This window comes from Moschus berezovskii, chromosome 6, assembly GCF_049115385.1.
Source record: "Moschus berezovskii isolate FMDL1 chromosome 6, NW_MosBer_1.0, whole genome shotgun sequence".
NCBI lineage: Eukaryota > Metazoa > Chordata > Mammalia > Artiodactyla > Moschidae > Moschus > Moschus berezovskii.
The window spans coordinates 27,295,421-27,311,096 of NC_142465.1; the positions used below are offsets into that span (position 1 = coordinate 27,295,421).

A 15,676-nucleotide genomic window follows, 5' to 3' on the forward strand; every position below is an offset into this window, starting at 1 on the left:
GAATACATGCAACTGTAATGATATATTTATATAACTATACAATATATAGGTAACTATATACTTACACAAGTATAGATAATATATAAGTATATATTCATAAAAGTATTTATATATATTATACTTAAAAATTAAATATATATAAGGGTTCAATCCCTGGGTTGGGAAGACCCCCTGGGGAAGGGAATACTCACTCCAGTATTCTGCCGTGGAGAATTCCATGGACTTTCCATGGGGTCCCAAAGAGTCAGACACAACTGAGCAACTTTCACTTTTACTTTCAAGAATATATATATGTATATATATTCACTGTCTAACTTATGTCATTTGAGCTTGAACTGGTAAGGTATACAAAACACTTACCATAGATGCCCTACTCTCCACCAAAATTTTTCATTATTTTAATAGGAAACATTCCTTTGAGCCAAAAATAACTAAAATATCAATGACAAGCTAGTGGTGACATTTGAAACTCTTCTGCCACATGGAAAGCAGGCTCTAGCACCCACCTTCTCCCACACCTCAAAACAGTACTACGTACCTGCAAAAGTTTTGGAGTTCCACCCATATACACCAGAAGTGGGACAGTCAGATAACAGATGTCACCACCTGCCAGTCCTCCTCCTGGAGATGATACAGTGTGGTGCAAACAGCAATGGGCTCTGGAGGCCACAAACCTGGAATCCAATCCTTTCGCTAATGTTGAGTCTTGGACTGTTAGTTCAGTTCAGTCACATAGTTGTGTCTGACTCTTTGCAACCCCATGAGCCACAGCACACCGGCCTGGAATTTACCCAAACTCATGCCCATCGAGTCAGTGACGCCATCCAGCCATCTCATCCTCTGTCATTCCCTTCTCCTCCTCCCCTCAATCCTTCCGAGCATCAGGGTCTTTTCTTTTCATGAGGTGGCCAAAGTATTGGAGTTTCAGCTTCAACATCAGTCCTTCCAATGAACACCCAGGACTGATCTCCTTTGGATGGACTGGTTGGATCTCCCTGCAGTCCAAGGGACTCTCAAGAGTCTTCTCCAACACCACACTTCAAAAGCATCAATTCTTCGATAATCAGCTTTCTTCACAGTCCAACTCTCACATCCATACATGACTACTGGAAAAACCATAGCCTTGACTAGACGGACCTTGGTTGGCAAAGTAATGTCTCTGCTTTTTAATACGCTATCAAGGTTGGTCATAACTTTCCTTCCAAGGAGTAAGCATCTTTTAATTTCATGGTTGCAATCAGCCTCCCCAGTGATTTTGGAGCCCAAAAAAATAAAGTCTGACACTGTTTCCCCATCTATTTGGCACGAAGTGATGGGACCAGATGCCATGATCTTAGTTTTCTGAATGTTGAGCTTTAAGCCAACTTTTTCACTCTCCTCTTTCATTTTCATCAAGAGGCTTTTTAGTTCCTCTTCACTTTCTGCCATAAGGGTGGTGTCATCTGCATATCAGGTTACTGATATTTCTCCCGGCAATCTTGATTCTAGCTTGTGCTTCCTCCAGCCCAGCGTTTCTCTTGATGTACTCTGCATGTAAATTAAATAAGCAGGGTGACAATATACAGCTTTGACGTACTCCTTTTCCTATTTGGAACCAGTCTGTTGTTCCATGTCAAGTTCTAACTGTTGCTTCCTGACCTGCATACAGGTTTCTCAAGAGACACGTCAGGTGGTCTAGTATTCCCATCTCTTTCATAATTTTCCACAGTTTTATTGTGATTCACACAGTCAAATGCCTTGGCCTAATCAATGAAGCAGAAATAGATGTTTTTCTGGAACTGTCTTGCTTTTTTGATGATCCAGTGGATGTCGGCAATTTGATCTCTGGTTCCTCTGCCTTTTCTAAAACCTGCTTGAACATCTGGAAGTTCACAGTTCACATATTGCTGAAGCCTGGCTTGCAGAATTTTGAGCATGAGTTTACTAGCATGTGAGATGAGTGCAATTGTGAGGTAGTTTGAGCATTCTTTGGCATTGCCTTTCTTTGGGATTAGAATGAAAACTGACTTTTTCTAGTCCTGTGGCCACTGCTGAGTTTTCTAAATTTGCTGGCATAATGAGTGCAGCACTTTCTCAGCATCATCTTTCAGGATCTGAAATAGCTCAACTGGAATTTCATCACCTCCACAAACTTTGTTCGTAGTGACGCTTTCTAAGGCCCACTTGACTTCACATTCCAGGATGTGTGGATCTAGGTGAGTGATCACACCATCATGATTATCTTGGTCGTGAAGATCTTTTTTGTACAGTTCTTCTGTGTATTCTTGCCACCTCTTCTTAATATCTTCTGCTTCCATTAGGTCCATACCATTTCTGTCCTTTATCGAGCCCATCTTTGCATGAAAGATTCCCTTGGTATCTCTAATTTTCTTGAAGAGATCTCTAGTCTTCCCCATTCTATTGTTTTCATCTATTTCTATGTATTGATCGCTGAGGAAGGCTTTCTTATCTCTCCTTGCTATTCTTTGGAACTCTGCATTCAAATGGGAATATCTTTCATTTTCTCTTTTGTTTTTCACTTCTCTTCTTTCACAGCTATTTGTAAGGCCTCCTCAGACAGCCATCTTGCTTTTCCATGGGGATGGTCTTAATCCCTGTCACCTGTACAAACCTCCGTCCATAGTTCATCAGGCACTCTGTCTATCAGATCTAGTCCCTTAAATCTTTTTCTCACTTCCACTGTATAATCATAAGGGATTACTAGTTGCCTTCTATCTCTGTGAGCTTCAGCTGTCCTCATCTGTAAAATGAGGAAAATAAAACCAGACTTCAGGGTTGTAGTAAAGGTAACACATACAAAGTTTCAGGCAGAGTTACAGGACAGAGAACGGTAGGCATGTGGGAACCCTCCTGATGGGGTAAGTAAGACATTTTCCAAAGTCTGAAGCAACAAAAGTAAGTATTTGTGAGATCTCCAAACACTTTGTCTTGGGCTAATCCTGAACACAATTATTAAGGGTGGAAATTATTTTCTTTCATGCATTCACTCACCTGTTAGGTCCACAATTACTGCGCTTCTTATCTATGCTAGTAAGGCTAACGCTAACTCTAATATTTACATATAGATAGATATATATATATACCCATCAGTTCAGTTCAGTTGCTCAGTTGTGTCCGACTCTTTGCGACCCCATGAATCACAGCATGCCAGGCCTCCCTGTCCATCACCAACTCCCAGGGTTCACTCAAACTCATGTCCATAGAGTCGGTGATGCCATCCACCCATCTCATTCTCTGTCGTCCCCTTCTCCTCCTGCCCCCAATCCTTCCCAGCATCAAAGTCTTTTCCAGTGAGTCAACTCTTCGCATGAGGTGGCCAAAGTATTGGAGTTTCAGCTTTAGCATCAATCCTTCCAATGAACACCCAGGATTGATCTCCTTTAGAATGGACTGGTTGGATCTCTTTGCAGTCCAAGGGACTCTCAAGTCTTCTCCAGCACCACAGTTCAAAAGCATCAATTCTTCGGCGATCAGCTTTCTTCACAGTCCAATTCTCACATCCATACATGACCACGGGAAAAACTATAGCCTTGACTAGACGGACCTTGGCTGGCAAAGTAATGTCTCTGCTTTTTAATATGCTATCTAGGTTGGTCATAACTTTCCTTCCAAGGAGTAAGCGTCTTTTAATTTCATGGCTGCAATCAGCATCTGCAGTGGTTTTGGAGCCCAGAAAAATAAAGTCTGACACTGTTTCCACTGTTTCCCCATCTATTTCCCATGAAGTGATGGGACCAGATGCCATGATCTTTGTTTTCTGAATGTTGAGCTTCAAGCCAACCTTTTCACTCTCCTCTTTCACTTTCATCAAGAGGCTTTTGAGTTCCTCTTCACTTTCTGCCATAAGGGTGGTGTCATCTGCATATCTGAGGTTATTGATATTTCTCCCAGCTGGTCTCAAATTGAACATCCCTGCATTGCCTCTCGGAGAAGGCAATGGCAAGCCACTCCAGTACTCTTGCCTAGAAAATCCCATGGATGGAGGAGCCTGGTAGGCTGCAGTCCGTGGGGTCGCTAAGGGTCGGACACGACTGAGCAACTTCACTTTCACACATTGGAGAAGGAAATGGCAACCCACTCCAGTGTTCCTGCCTGGAGAATCCCAGGGACAGGGGAGCCTGGTGGGCTGCCGTCAGTGGGGTCACACAGAGTCAGACACGACTGAAGTGACGCAGCAGCAGCAGCATTGCCTCTACCCTGCTACTTCCTTTGCAAAGCCATCTCAGTGAATGAAACTCCAATCTACCGCTTCATCAGAGAAAGAACCTAGAAGCCATTTTAGACTTCCTCCCTCATCTTCCACACCTGATCAGTTACCAAGTCCTATAGATTCTATCTTCTAAATAATCTTTCTGACCAGCCTTTCCTTCCAGTTTGTGCCACCAACTGTCACAAAACTTGTTCTCTACTGTATGCAATTAAATTACAAATTGGATCATGCCATTGTCCTAGTCCATCATCTCCATCATCTACCTGGAGGCTTCTTGAGACAATGCCTTCTGCTGCTGCTGCTGCTGCTGCGGCTAAGTCACTTCAGTCATGTCCGACTCTGTGTGACCCCATAGAGAGCAGCCCACCAGGCTCCTCACTGCCAGGTATTTAAATGTGCAAAGTCAGTGATATGATATAGCCAAGCAGGAGTCAGTATGGACCTGGAAAACACCTATCCCACTTAGAGGCATTCAAGCCTAAAACTATTTTACAACAGCTGCACTGGCCCAGTAAAACTCTTTCTGAGGTCATTTTGATACTCCTGTCTATTCAACAGAATCCAAATTCCTTAAATTCCCTGCATTTAGCTCTGTGAGGTAGCTAGCATCTGCTTCTTTAGCCTTGTCTTCAGCTATTCTCAGCAAGTAGCTTTCATTTTCCTGAAGATCCTTTTTCACACAGCAGTGCCCTTGAACATGGTCTTCCCTTAGCCTGGGCCCCTCTTCTTTCCCTATCTTGGCTGGAAACTCTCATTTTAAGACCTCTGCTGCTGGCCTTCTGGATTCCTAGGGAGAGTAGTACTCTGGACATACATCTGTTATTGTTCTTCTTTCTCAACTTACAAATATTTATTTTTCTTCCCTACTAGACAGTACTTAGGGGACCTGTCTAAAATTGCACAAATTATATGCTACAAAACAAACAGCAAAGGCAAAATCTTCTAGAGACAGTTTTCCTCCACAATATTTTAAAGGTTGAAAAAATATTGTTTGAATATCACAGAACACTTTTATTTATTTGGTGTTAATTTTGAGTATGTTTAGAGAGTTAATGGAGAATTTAAGGGGCTTCTGAATATGCACTACTCTATGACTTTAGACAGTCTGTGCCCACAAAACTTTATTGAATATGATATTGCAACAATCTCCTTCTTAAACTTACTATTTTGTACTGGGGTATAGCCTATTAACAATGTTGTGATTGTTTCCGGTGGACAGCAAAGGGACTCAGTCATACCATATACACGTATCCATTCTCCCCCGAACTCCCCTCCCATGCAGACTGCCACATAACATTAGATACTGCAAAAATCTTATGCCAGAAAAGCTGCTTTAGGCCTTGATCAGTCTCACAAAATGTTAACAGGATAATATTAATTATTATTGTGAATTTTTAGTGTTCAAAAGAAAGAGAGGAAGAAAGAAACTGTTACAAGTTCCAGTGCCTTTTAAAAAGTCACTTGAAGAAATAAAAGGGAACTCAACTCCACTCCCACAACTGGGTCACAAGCTCCATTGGCAGAAGTAGTTGAGTGCTCAGTCACATGAAATAGTTCTATTTCTCAGAACTTGTCCAAAGGGACCTCTCCTGCCTGCAGAGATAGAAGTAAGGAAAAAAGAATCTTTCCTGTACCTTTAAGTTTGACCTGCTTCATTTTTTCCCCTCCCTTCCTGCCCATTGATTTAAGTCATTGGAGAGATATGGAAATAAAATGTGAAGTTGGAAAGGAAAGATAGTGAAGGATGAAGCGGGGGGCAGTAATGGGGTCTTTCGAGGTATCCATGCCTGCAGTGGCTGAGGTTAAATGGAGTCTATCACAAAGTTACAGCAACCTCACCACTTCCTACCTTGCACATAACAGATTGAGCTCTAGCACTGACTTAAAGGTGAATGGTCTGGAGTGAACTCATTCATTCATTGTTCACCAAATCATCCCAGAATTCTTTAATAATTATTGTCAAGATTATACATGCTTTTATTCTTATTAACCAATCTGAAAGTGATTAAGATTTGGCTGGGAAAAAAATACAAAGGCATTCTATTCTAATATAAAACGAACACACTAATGAAAGAAAATTGGGACAATATAGAAAAGTATGCAGGAAAAAAATTCACCTATACTCAAGGATATATATACAATTATGACTGTATTGTATGTACTTCTTACACTTGAACTTTGTTACAAGCTCTTGCCTTGTTTTTAGAAACTACTTAGTTACATAGTAAATTCTGAATTGGATATTGTAATTTACATAACCATTTCTCTATTACTAGACATTTGTTTTTTTCAAAGATTCTGGAATAGCAATATGGATTTAACCCTTTTAAAAGCTCTCAATAGCATCAATGAGTAAACAAGAATGTCTCCAAGACAGTGTGCGCAGCAGTAGGAGAAAGATTTAGAAAGTTTTTAGCCATCGCTTTCATTTACCCAAGAAAAACAGGTACAATATCATGAATTACAGACAAAAGCAGGAAATACTCTGAAAATTCCTCAAGAAAAATGTACTTAAGTCTTTATTGACTTGAAGTTCCCACCTCTAGCAAGGCTTTGGGGGAAGAGAAGAAGGTTGAACAAGGAGTACAGATAAATGAGAAGTGGTGTAAAGATATGAAGTTGGGAAAAAGAAAACACAGGCTCTTAAGTGACACCCTGGAGAGTTTTTCTCCCATTGCTGCCTTGGATGGTGACTAGACTATCTGATAAGCTTGCCACAAATCCTTAGGTGGAACCCTTTCTTAAAGAACTTTAACAACCATTTGTTGACAGTCATCTCCTTTCTACCCTAAGTTTCTTTTCTCCAAATCATTCATCTTTTCCCACGCTCTTTATACTTTACCAGCAACAGAGTATGGGGCAGATGTTGTTTCACAGAATGCATGTGGCTGGAATCACCACTGTGGGAAAGAATGCTTTGAAAGTAACAGAGAATTTAGAGTCTCCCTAAACAGAATTTTCCTGGACTTTTGTGGCAGTCTGGGGGAAACATGCGACTATTGTTATACTTTCATTTGGTTTTCACTTAAATCAAATTTTTTCTTAGATAGTTATCTTAAGGGACTTCCCTGGGAGTCCAGTGGTTAAGAATCCGCCTGCCAATGCAGGGGATGTGGATACAATCCCTGGTTGGGGGACTAAGACCCCACATGCTGCAGAGCCTGTGCACCACATCTAGAAAGAAGACTACACACCGCGATGAAAGGCCCGCCTGCCACAGCTATGACCCAGAGCAACCACAGATAAATAAGTATTTTTTCTTAAAATTTTGAACTCATTCTGTTTCGCCAAAAGTGTTTTTAATTATTATCACAGTTTGTCCTCATGAAACTCTGAGAGATGGGTGGGCAGGTATTAATACCTCCACTTCAGAAAGAAAACAATTCAAGATAATAAAGGCACTGCCATCAGAACCCAGAGAGCTTGTCTTTCAGCCCAGTGTGCTGTTCCCTATAGACTGTCACAGTGGCTTTGGCAAACGGCATTGTTAGAAAACCTATGGACAAATGGCTTGTGCTTCTGTGATCAGGCATCTCACAACAGTTTTGTACTACAATTTCAAACCTAACTTATAAACCCTGAGAATTTTCCTCAAGTACATATTGATGTATTCTGTCTTAAAATCTCCCTGTGCACCTGTGCTACATTGGTTCAGTTGTGTCCAACTCTGCGCAACCCTATGGACTGTAGCCCGCCCGGCTCCTCTGTTCGCAGGATTCTCCAGGCAAGAATACTGGAGTGGGTTGCCATGCCCTCCTCCTGGGACTTTTGCCCACCCAGGAATCAAACTTGCATCTCTTATGTCTCCTGCATTGGCAGGAGGTTCTTTACCACTAGCGCCACCTGGGAAGCCCCAAACCTCCCCTCAGTTCAGTTCAGTTCAGTCGCTTAGTCGTGTCCGACTCTTTGCGACCCCATGAATCACAGCATGCCAGGCCTCCCTGTCCATCACCAACTCCCGAAGTTCACTCAAACTCATGTCCATAGAGTTGGTGATGCCATCCAGCCATCTCATTCTCTGTCGTCCCCTTCTCCTCCTGCCCCCAATCCTTCCCAGCATCAGAGTCTTTTCCAGTGAGTCAACTCGTTGCATGAGGTGGCCAAAGTATTGCAGTTTCAGTTTTAGCATCAGTCCTTCCAATGAACACCCAGGATTGATCTCCTTTAGAATGGACTGGTTGGATCTCCTTGCGGTACAAGGGACTCTCAAGAGTCTTCTCCAACACCACAGTTCAAAAGCATCGATTCTTCGGCGATCAGCTTTCTTCACAGTCCAACTCTCACATCCACACATGACCACTGGAAAAACCATAGCTTTGACCAGACGGACCTTGGTTGGCAAAGTAATGTCTCTGCTTTTCAATATACTATCTAGGTTGGTCATAACTTTCCTTCCAAGGAGTAAGCGTCTTTTAATTTCATGGCTGCAATCAGCTTCCGCAGTGATTTTGGAGCCCAAAAAAGTAAAGTCTGACATTGTTTCCACTGTTTCCCCATCTATTTCCCAAGAAGTGATGGGACCAGATGCCATGATCTTTGTTTTCTGAATGTTGAGCTTCAAGCGAACCTTTTCACTCTCCTCTTTCACTTTCATCAAGAGGCTTTTAAGTTCCTCTTCACTTTCTGCCATAGGGTGGTGTCATCTGCATATCTGAGGTTATTGATATTTCTCCCAGCAATCTTGATTCCAGCTTGTGCTTCTTCCAGCCCAGCGTTCCTCATGATGTACTCTGCATATAAGTTAAATAAGCAGGGTGACAATATACAGCTTTGACGTACTCCTTTTCCTATTTGGAACCAGTCTGTTGTTCCATGTCCAGTTCTGACTGTTGCTTCCTGACCTGCATACAGGTTTCTCAAGAGGCAGGCCAGTTGGTCTGGTATTCCCATCTAGTTAATTCAAATGTGAATTTTTAAAATTTCTTATCTAATTAACCCACATATAAGTGGAAACCAAAGATAATTTTATCATTAATTTTTCCAAAAAGTTAAAAGAGATAAAGACAAATCTTCACATATAGTACCATATTTGAAAAACTATGGTTGAGATTTAAATGGTAAGCAAAACTATGAAATGCAAGTGTGTCTCTTAAATGCAGAAAAATGATATTACCTGATTCTGTCAAATAAAGTAGAACAATACTTTTTTTCGATGATTAGATATAATAAATGATTAGATATATAAAATTTTCATATAGATATGAAAAATTCATCAATAGAAAATGCATCTGTGTATGGATTTTGCCTTTTAAACTAATGTGACTTGATAAAAAACTGGAATACGGAAGACCCCTAAAGAATATAAAACTGAAATAGAAGATGTCTTCAAAACACAATACTTTAATGTATTACTAATTTTCTTTTCAAAAATGAAAGGAAACTGATAATGAAAGCTACCTTCACTAGAGATAGGGGTAATTTGTGTATGCATGTGTGTGTTATTGTCAAAGAGCAATTTTCAAGAGCCCTCAGTTAGCCTCTGAATATGGTTGTAATTTAGCACTTGAATTAAATGCTGTACTTTATATGGAAATACTACTTTGTACTGTTTCATGTTTCCTGAAAAGACTGCAAGTGTCTTCAGGTTAAGAACTCGGTCTTCTATTTCTTTCGTATCCTCCACAAAAGTGCCTGCCACATTGTCTGTATTGAACTTAAAGAAATAAATTCATCCAGTGTTCCATGAGAACCAGTCCAACTAACCATCCAATCTTTGAAATAAGTTATTCTCGTTCTCTAAGCTATAAAACCCAAACCAAATGTTATCATTATTATTTTGTGAAACATCTTGACCCTACAGTAATCTGCATTTGTATAATATGGTTTCAAGCATGATATGATGGTGATGGTGACTTTTCTGTGGTCACTCCCTGAAGGTTTTAAAGCCTCAGACATATTTGTAAATGTAATGAAGGTGGTAAGGCAGTAACTGAAAGCAGGGAGCCCAACATCATTGACTCTCTCGTAAGCTGTTCACAGCATGTGGAGAGACCTCTGAGGAGGAGAGTTGGAATGATCACATAGTTATCTGGGAGCTCAGCCACATTAACTCATATGGACCTTTAAGTATTACTGGAAAAATTCTTGTCTTACCCAAATCTAAAATCAATTCCTTTCATGTAACAGGTATTTACTAAAACTGTCTTTGCTGTGTTCTATCTGGTTCTAGACAATTTCTGTCCCTACAATCTGAATTTTGATTTACAAACTTATGAGCAACTCGTGACTGTAATATCTTATTATTGAACCCCACATCTGGACTGACAGTGTCACTTGATTCCAATACTTAGACTCTAGCTTCCTAATAAAAAATTCAGACTCCTTTTGCCCTTGTCTGGGACTTATAGATGGGTCTGCTTCAGGTAGTGGTCCTTAATCTTTTTGAGGGGTTCCCTGAAAAATGTATGAAAACTGTGAACTCATCTCCTCTAAAAAAGATATATATGTTCACAAACACACAGAGGTTTGCATACAATTTCAAGAGGTTCATGATCCTTTAGAGGTTCCTTATAAGGAACGTCCACTGGTAGGTAGTAACCTACAGTGCAAAAGAAAAAAACCAAACCCTATAAAAACAATGCACATCTGTATAATCTAGGATTGGTTTTTATATCTATCAGTGAATAACTTCCTTTCGACTTATAGCTATAAGGGAGAAAGAGATAAACTCAGCCAAGCAGAACCAAATTAATGAGCTTATATGGATCTGACCTACAAGTTTCTAAACAGCCAGAAAAGGTCAAAGACCTCCTGTTTTAATCACTACAAACAGATACAATTAACCTTCACTGGAGTTTGATAAAGGCTAGTTCTTATCTTTATGACTTCCAAGATTTTCCTCCCAAAAAAGTCACCAACGTGATATATGTATGTTGTAGAAATGTTGGAAAGTGAGGAAAAGCATAAATAAGAATTTTTTCAATCCCTCACAATCCCAGCAATAAAGATACCCACTTGTCAATATTTTAGTGTACTAATTTTCAGTCTTTTTTATTTATATTTGTTAGACTTTCACAACCTCCTTCCTTCAAATTCTCCTTCACTTTTATATAAGAACCTGTTGTTCATTCAAAGACTTAGTTCAACCTTCAGGCATATACAAAACTTCCAGGTGGCCTAGGACTTGTCCCAGGCCTGCACACTTTTGAGCTCTGAGTGCAAATTCACCTTCCAGTTATCTTTATCTAAACAAAGCATGGTCTCTAGCTGAAGGTTAGGCATCCATAAGAGACTGCTATTGTGTCTTCTGTTTATTAGCTCTGCATCAATGTATGTCACTATGATGATAATTACAGTTCTGGAATCCTGAGTTCAACTCTTGTTTCCACTGTCATCTTCCAGTTTTGTGAACCAGATAAATTACTTAACTCATCTGTACTTCAATATTCTCATCTGTGAATGAGTACCTGGAAAGTATGTAGAACAGACTGTCACCAGGAAGCATTCAGCGGATGCTAGCTATCATTGCTGTCATTTATATATTGTTGTTGTTTCCATTCCTCCATGATGCTTTCTTTCTGTGTTGTGTTAGTCCTGCTGTCACTTTTGATCAAAGAGGTAAAGACTCCCCTTTTTAAACATGATCACAGCCCCCAAAGTAACAATAACTATTTAATATCATAAAATATTGTGTTCACATTTCCTAATTGTCTTTTAAATGTCTTTTGTTGTCTGAATCTAGAGCAAAACAAGATCTGTACATTGCAACTGATTAACATGGGTTCTCTTATGAGCAGACACCCTTTTCTTGCCTTTATTCCCAAATAAAAATGTAAAATTGTTGTATAGCAAAAACAACCTCTTTCATGCAGAAGTTCAAAATGCTGTCCTGGAGGAGTCAGTGAAAATGTCAAGTCATTGCCTTTGCCGAGGAGATAAGCACTTGGTGTATACCTTTCTCTGAGAGATAAAGAAGGAAAGGAGGAAGTGTGCTTCCCAGTAAACTTTTTTATTAGCCACAGAGAACTGCATTACAAACATGATGCTCATGAAGCAAAGTGCTCTACAGTAAGCAGGAACTGAGGAAATAGAAAAGGGATTGTAAATCTGGAAACCATTCCTTTATTTCAGTGAAAGAGAAGATTCTAAATGGTCAAAACAAACAGTCTACTTTTAAAGTTCTGCAAATGGGGGTAGGATTGATGAATCCTATTTAGGATTTTTAATCCTAAAGCTTGAACCTATTAAGGCTTTTCCATTTTCAAAATTTCTCACTCCATTCTAGTCTGTCTTTGATAAAAGAAAAAAAAATCACTTTAGGTGACAGGAAATTAATCCAAGAGTTCCACTTTCATTGTTAAGACTGTCTCTTCCAGATTCCACCTTAAACAAAGCTCCCTTTTCATTTTAAAACAGAAAGAAACTCCAGTGTTAGAACACAACATACACAAAATAATTATCATGTAATAGAAGCAAGATAAGCACATAGTAATATAGTGCAGGGGTTAAGAACCTGGACTGCAAAGACAGAACACTGCCCTCTGTTTCTTTCCCGGGAAAATAAATAGAAACTGCTTCATTGAAGAGCTGCTACTGGGGTCACTTATATGAGATCATGAGAAGCACCCAGCACTGGCTAACACTCAGTAAAGACTGGCTGTTATTATGATGAGAAAGACTCAGGAAGGGATCTTTTGTCACGACTGGTTTTATCACAGAAGGAGTTCACTTCATGGTAACATTGTGAGTCAGTTACCACAGAAGGCAGCAAGCTCCCTGCACAGACATTGTTAAAAGAACCCAGGTCAAAGAAGTATTCTATACAGGCAGTGTTAAACTGTTTCCCTCTCTGGGGTTCCAAACATTTGAAAATAGTACAAAAAAAAGGTTCTGTGTATAATAAGTTCTAGGTAAGACAATAAATACTGCCGTATGTGAACTAAACAGCGATTAACTTGAAATTGGACTCTGATCCCAAAGGGAACCAGCCAGAGTAGCCCAGTCCGAACTGGCCCTGAGGAGGAAAAACAAGCTTGCATCTATCTCAACTATGATCTGGCTAGATATGATCTAAGCTTTGAACAGTGCCTTTCAGGTGGATAATACACATCAGACCACACTAAGGAGGGAGCTTTGAGCTGGGATGTGAGGAACCGACACAGGGAAGTGAAGACCTAACATGTGATTCAGCCTTTCTCTACTCTCTCATTTCAGTCACACAAGTTTCCTTTTCTGTTAGGTTTCTCTCAAATAATTGCAATAATGTATTAAGTTAATCAGTTAACAAAAAGGGGTGGTAGTTGGTATTCATAGTATCAAAGCATTCATTTTCAATGATTTGTTGCAGAATTCCTTATAAATAAAGTTCCCTCCCTCATAATGCAAAAACCCACAGCCCTTCCCAAGGCCCTCTCCATTACTACTCAAATCCCTGAGGAAAGGCGGGGAGAAAGAGATCTTCAATGAAAATTTCCTTATTAATACCTTAATCTTATGTTTCTTTAAATGCTTTCTAGTTGTAAATGACTTTTAGATCCACAGTTGTAGCTTAGTTAAGCTTTGTACAAGATAGTATAAATACTACACATCTGAGAGGTGAGGAAAAGCTACCTGTGGTAGTTAGGCACGTGTGAGACTTGAACTCAAGATGTTTTCAACCAAGTCCTACAGTCTGGAGCCAGAAGCATGCAACCCTGTGCTCACACTCACTAGTTTTGTGCTGCTGCCTTTCCTGCCTTTGGTGAGCTGGTTCCGTGCATCTTCCTCTTTCCTCCCCAGTTAATTCTGATTGCTGTTTCACCTCACATAATTACTACATAGGAAGGACTTGAGGGAACCAACATTCACCTAACCAGCATTTATTGAATGCCAGCTAGAAGCCAGACCTTTGAAGAGTTTTAAGCAGAGAGAAACTTAGTCTTCCTTGTCACTTAAAAAGACTACAGTGAGATTAATCACTTTATCAATTTGAACCAATGATCTAAAAATAATATTTGCATGTTAGCTGTACTGGGGTCCCTAGCTAGCTGTGCTCTGTCCCTGTTTGTAAATCTGGAAATAACCTTCAAGTGGCTTCTCTAAGAAAGTTAAGGCCTAGAAAATGTCTCCGCACAGCCTTGATAAGGTTACCAATTGTTCCTTAGTAATACCTAAGTCATTGTACAATCTTTCACCAGCTAGGTTCTGAGGGCAAGAAGATGAGTTATACGCAGTTCTTAAACTAAAAGAGGTCAAGGCCTAGAAAAACAAGACTAACGCCCACTCTGAGCTCTCCAAAGCTGTCCCCCTCCTCTGAATGTTCAATCCTCATAGTTCCCTGGGCCAGAAGGGGAACCCACCTCCCCGAACTCGTCTGCAGGCACACTAGTCTTTTTCTTTCATTTCTGAGGACTCTCCTCATCCCCTCCCTCTCTCTTCTTTGCGTAGTCCCAGTTCCCTCCGCCTTGAAAATGCTCCCGGTCTACTTCGCTCCTCCTCCTCCTTCAGCCTCAGCTCTTGTCCTGCTGCTTTTTCTGACTTGCAGATCTGGTCAAATCTCCCCATAAAACCCTCTACCACCTGAGACCTTGTCACATTTTTCGTTTTACACGTATTTGGGTGATTGCTTAGTATTTGTCTGCTCTCAGGCGCCTACGCTCCGGGCAGGGCAGGGGCTGGTTTGAGATGCCAGGGCCTGGCACTCAGGAGGCCCTCCAGCAATGAAAACTTAACTGTCAGATGGGGCTGGACCTAGGCGGCCCAGGCCCTGTGGAGGTGACAGGATGGAGCGGGGTGAGGGGCTCCCCTGGGCGTCCTTACCATTAAGGTAGGTCTCCTGGCTCCTATCCTGGAGCTTGTGTGAAAACACAGAAATCGTTTGTCCCAAGTGCCCGAAAGACTGAGCGCCCCTAGATAGCAAACATTCCATTCAATTTGGTGATGGCGGCCCCAACACCTGGCCATGTCTGTTACTTAGCATGAGATACACTCAGAAGATATTAGACGTAGCCAGCATTGATGAGTGCATTCTGGAGGGTGGGATAAAACGGGAGCCGTTACTCAGGGCTTCTAACAAACGTCTATGCTTGAGTTGACTATTGAAAGAATACAAGCGACGCTGCCCCCAACCAAACGTTAAAAAATAAAAAGGAAATGTGCTTTCTCCCTTCCCCTGGAAAACAAAAACAGTAAAACGTCTTCATCAACGTCTTCACCTTTCCAGGTCTCACTGGTCCGCCCCGCACTTGACGGGCGCTCTCTGGACGTCTACAGTCACTACAGAGGCTGCCAGCGCAACGAGGCCTCCAGGCGTTTTCTGACCAGGAGCGATTTTGCCGAGGAGGTATGTGGTTAGGCCCCACTCGTGGAAAGGCTGTTTAAGGTTCTCGCAGGTAACATTACGGGACTTATAAACACGGGGGCAGACGTCTTTGCTTCTTTCCATTCGCTTGCACCTACCTAGCAGCCCTGGTCTCCCGCGCTGGGGCGGAGCGCCAGCCCGCCCGCCCCGCCGAAATCCAGCCGCCAGAAGCCCGAGGCCCCGCCCCC

The 15,676-nt window shown here is 41.2% G+C and overlaps 1 long non-coding RNA gene across 1 annotated transcript in view; it reads right to left on the reverse strand.

Moving 5' to 3' along the window:
• Positions 1-15,663, reverse strand: part of LOC129536450 (uncharacterized) — a 105,046-nt gene extending 89,383 nt beyond the window's left edge. Inside the window, exons 1-2 of the long non-coding RNA XR_008681813.2 lie at positions 15,587-15,663; positions 539-2,740 (exon numbers count right to left, since the gene is read on the reverse strand). This is a non-coding gene — a long non-coding RNA (uncharacterized LOC129536450). The remainder of the gene's footprint in view (positions 1-538; positions 2,741-15,586) is intronic.
• Positions 15,664-15,676: the final 13 nt, after the last annotated feature.